Source organism: Ostrea edulis, chromosome 5, assembly GCF_947568905.1.
Source record: "Ostrea edulis chromosome 5, xbOstEdul1.1, whole genome shotgun sequence".
Lineage (NCBI taxonomy): Eukaryota > Metazoa > Mollusca > Bivalvia > Ostreida > Ostreidae > Ostrea > Ostrea edulis.
In genome coordinates this window covers 29451291-29456142 of record NC_079168.1, presented here as the reverse complement: position 1 = coordinate 29456142, position 4852 = coordinate 29451291, and the positions used below count along the sequence as shown (strand labels likewise).

The 4852-nt window shown below is 35.9% G+C and overlaps 1 protein-coding gene and 1 long non-coding RNA gene across 2 annotated transcripts in view; both read left to right on the top strand.

Annotated features, from left to right (window-relative positions):
• The window catches only part of LOC125650518 (ubiquilin-1-like), a 21903-nt gene extending 21101 nt beyond the window's left edge, over window positions 1-802 (top strand). The window contains exon 15 of the mRNA XM_056165680.1: window positions 1-802. This exon is cut by the window's left edge and continues 414 nt beyond it. The gene's annotated coding sequence lies outside the window, so the exon portion shown is untranslated.
• A 1870-nt stretch (window positions 803-2672) lies between these two features.
• LOC125650521 (uncharacterized) lies at window positions 2673-3998 on the top strand. Its single transcript, XR_007361022.2, has 2 exons — window positions 2673-2706; window positions 3590-3998. It is a non-coding gene; the product is annotated as an uncharacterized LOC125650521 (long non-coding RNA).
• The last annotated feature ends 854 nt before the right edge of the window (window positions 3999-4852 follow it).

The following is a 4852-nucleotide window of genomic DNA, read 5'->3' as shown; positions in this document are numbered from 1 at the left end:
TCTTTTCTCAATGTCATTCATCCTCTATATAGTCAGGTCATGCATTACAACTAAAATCATTTACTATAATATTCCCACAATTAGTGCCATGTGCAAAACACTTGGAGAGGAGATGAGGGGGTAAGTCGGGGGAAGGTTTCAAACCGGTGTGGTGTGGTGGACAACTGAAGATTGTATTTCAATGTACTTGTAAGGAATATACTGGGAATGTTTGTAGACTGGCTATACTATGAATTTTCAGTTTTACAGTATGTTGTAACCTGTCTACAAGATTCAGTAGTCTATCTTGCAGGAACTCTTAAAAGGACTAATTCACGATTTTCCCCAAAATTTTGTTTTTCACTTTTGATCAAAATAGATGTTTGATTTGTGACTGTGCAAAAATTACAGAATGAACAGCACAGAGTTACAAATATAGAGATAAAATATTGTCCTTATGTTAATGTTTAACATTAAAAATGAGAAAAAAAATTATAATGTGAACTAGTCCATTTAATTGTCAGCAGTTCATGAATAAAACTAGTCATGAAGAAAGAAAGGTTTTCACAGGTAAATTTCCAGGTGTTAATTTGATCTTAGGTATTGCAAAAATCAGACTGTAATTAATACCCAGTACCTATGTCTTTGTTTACATTGTTGACTATGAACTGAGTTTGTTAACATTAAGAATGTACAGAAGAAAAAATAATGGTGTGAAACCCCTTGTTTCTTGTACATGTGTTCTGATATCATACATGCTGTGTTGCAGACTTGATAATTGCTGTTGTACAGTGGATGAATAAAATACATAGCTGTAACAGAATGTGTAGTGGCTTTTATTTTGAGAATTAATGGTTTGCCATCAAGGGTGTTCCAATATTAGTGATTGTAATAAATGTGATGTAGATGTTTGATAGTATTCTACTTGTTCATGATTCAGGCATGTATAGATGGAATACTGGTAGCGGGTTTTTTCCGCCGATCTAGAAATTTGGATATTTGATTGCTCAAAGGTATGCTAATAATTTTAGCGGAATAAATTTTGGCGGGCAAGGAACAGTTTTCTCTCTTGCAAATATTGAAGTCGCATTTGAGGGCATATTTAGCGAATGAAATTTTAGCGGAAAACTATATGAATGGGACCTTTCCTAGCGGGACCAGTATCCCCCATTGGAGGCATTGCTTGAACTAGAAAACTGACTCGGTCAGGAAGGGTCCCACATACAAGTTAATTCATACATTAATGACACAGAGTCCGTATAATGTTGTTAATGACAGAGGAGTGACTAGGTTGTTAATGACAGAGGAGTGATTAGGTTGTTAATGACAGAGGAGTGATTAGGTTGTTAATGACAGATGAGTGATTAGGTTGATTTGACAGAGGAGTGATTAGGTTGTTAATGACAGAGGAGTGATTAGGTTGTTAATGACAGGAGTGATTAGGTTGTTAATGACAGAGGGGTGATTAGGTTGTTAATGACAGAGGAGTGATTAGGTTGTTAATGACAGAGGAGTGATTAGGTTGATTTGACAGAGGAGTGATTAGGTTGTTAATGACAGAGAAGTGATTAGGTTGTTAATGACAGAGGAGTGATTAGGTTGTTAATGACAGAGGAGTGATTAGGTTGTTAATGACAGAGGAGTGATTAGGTTGTTAATGACAGAGGAGTGATTAGGTTGTTAATGACAGAGGAGTGATTAGGTTGATTTGACAGAGGAGTGATTAGGTTGTTAATGACAGAGGAGTGATTAAGTTGTTAATGACAGAGGAGTGATTAGGTTGTTAATGACAGAGGAGTGATTAGGTTGATTTGACAGAGGAGTGATTAGGTTGTTAATGACAGAGGTGTGATTAGGTTGTTAATGACAGAGAAGTGATTAGGTTGTTAATGACAGAGGAGTGATTAGGTTGTTAATGACAGAGGAGTGATTAGGTTGTTAATGACAGAGAAGTGATTAGGTTGTAATGACAGAGGAGTGATTAGGTTGTTAATGACAGAGGAGTGATTAGGTTGTTAATGACAGAGGAGTGATTAGGTTGATTTGACAGAGGAGTGACTAGGTTGTTAATGACAGAGGAGTGATTAGGTTGTTAATGACAGAGGAGTGACTAGGTTGTTAATGACAGAGGAGTGATTAGGTTGTTAATGACAGAGGAGTGATTAGGTTGTTAATGACGGAGAAGTGACTAGGTTGTTGATGACAGAGGAGTGATTAGGTTGTTAATGACAGAGGAGTGATTAGGTTGTTAATGACAGAAGTGACTAGGTTGTTGATGACAGAGGAGTGATTAGGTTGTTAATGACAGAGAAGTGACTAGGTTGTTGATGACAGAGGAGTGATTAGGTTGATTTGACAGATCTGCATTTTCATGTTCAAGTGCAGAAACAACTTCATTTGTATAAAATATAAAGCTCCAAGTGCAGACACCTTAGACCTGTAACCTTGACCTCATTACCAAAACAATCTACATGCATCTTTCTTTAATGATCAATTGCCTTTCCATAAAATATGAAGGCTGTACATTGAACAAGAGTACCGCAAACGGTGCAACATAACACCTGTCGGACCGTGAAATTCAACCTGTAAGCACGTAATGCACGCTGAATTGATATTGCACATATTCTGAATAGGAAAGACTTGAAGGAGGTCATGGTGCACCAATCTCACTGTCATGATCGTGTGCAGGATTGGACAAAAGATGCCAGACGGCATTTCCAAACAAAGGTAGGCTCTTAAAACTCTTCATTTTACCGACTTATTAGACGACGAATTTATGAATTTAAAACACTGCCTGGCCAGGGAGGCATCATTAAGTTGATTGGTTGTTGGAATTCTTACTCATGTACACGTACAACTCTAAATTCATTGATCGAAGTTGACGATGTTGCCTCGATAGAATTCGAAGCGGGCGAAGATGTTTCTAATCATGTTTTCATGCATTTTAAGAAAGATACTTTAGGTAAAATAGACTCTGCACATATCGTTTGATGAAAACTCGAACCAGTGTATGCGATTTGTCCATTAAATTGCCTTGGTTAAATAGATATCTTGACTTGAACATTTGCTAACGTGCAGGATTGGACTATGGTCGTTTCCACAATAAACGTGCCGGATTGGACCTCAATATTGGTTCAGGATTGGACCCTCTTTTTATCTTTATTTTCAAAATCCTTTATATTTTCGAATCTCGACTCCACTTTATCATATTTTAGTTTGATTAATGTAGCTTATTAGATTCTCAGACATTTCCAACATGACCATGGTGTATTTTGAATTTTTTTTTTACTGTTATCAAATTACATCGTCGTTTAAGTTCCCAACGACGACAATTGCTACTGTAAAAATATTCATTCGCTATCTCCTTCAAAATGAACCAATATAACAGATATATACATGAATCACCAATCTTTGCTTACGACAGATGTAACGTTGACTGTTCGTATCCATGAGATATAAGGCCATTTTGACCTATAAAACACGTGAGAAATTATCATTATTTTAGAATCCTCTGTAACAATATAAATTCGACGTTTCCTGAATTCAATTAACCCACTTACATATTCCCTAATTCCAAACTCTGTTATATAGATTTTCTCCTTTGTTTCAGGTATCAAGCCCTAGAACTTCTTTCCATGAGATGGGTACACTTCGAATGTGCAAATTTGTGGTGAGGAATTCAAGACCAATTCTGAATTGCGTAGGCATGTATAAAGGAAACATCAGTCAGAAAAATTGTCTTCGTTTGTGACCAGTGCAACACACGCTTTTGCCCATTATAAAAGAAACTCGAAGTAAAAAATACATTGTTTTCTTAATACACGAGGTGCATACATACATGTATACCATGGCAGCCGTTTTATATATTCGTTTATGTACATTGTGAAACGATTATTTTTACGGTATTATGCTTTGTTTTACAGAGATACTACTAATCTTTTACATTGCATTTTACACATGTTGATTTGTCATTTCATTGAACCTAAGTTTTACGTGTTATTAAATATATTTCAATGTTATTGCGTTTGTATTGAACTGATAACAACTAGTGAAAAGATTGTATTGAAGAGTAACCTCTCATCTGAGCAGCAAATATTGAAAAAGAAAAAACACCATGGACAAAACTGCTTTTCATATAGGTTCATATTTCAGTTACAGGAGTGATATTGCGAATTTCTGAGAAAATATCCTCTTTATTTGCTTTCATCAGTATATGCACTCCAAGGTTGAATTCAATGTAATTACAAGAAACGAAAGGTTTTTAATGCTGATATTTACTACCGTAAGTAATTATCCTTGTAAGTGAGTTGGCCTCGATATCTTGCACGACATATGCACTCAAGATTATTAGAATTAAAATGATAGGGAATATTTTTCAAAAGATAATAAATCCCGCTTTAACAATCAAAACTGGTTCCAGCAGAAGCATACATATGAAAGGCACAAGTGCATGTGGACAGATCATTAAGTATTGAAAACATGAACACCTCAACATCTTATTGTCTTTATTGTCATTGAACAGCTTTGTGAAATGTAAACCATCATGCCTGAAGAGATTATTATACGTCAAACCATGCTCAGTTTTCATAATTCCATGCAGATATCACAAATGTTAAGTGGTTGGGAATCGAACATGGTCTACATGTGTACATACAATATAAATGTATTTGCTTCTGCAAAATGAAGACTTTTCAACATGTTGATCTTCGACAACAAGGCTCCTTCTAACGTGTGACAGAACTTTAGATTCATGTGCGCGGTGCAATTCTCAAACACGTAAAGATTTTCGAGCTGGCTCTTCCGGCTTACTGATAGTTCCTTGCTCCACGTGCTCTTTTAGGTTTGTCAAAACCATGGTTTTATTAGGAGACAT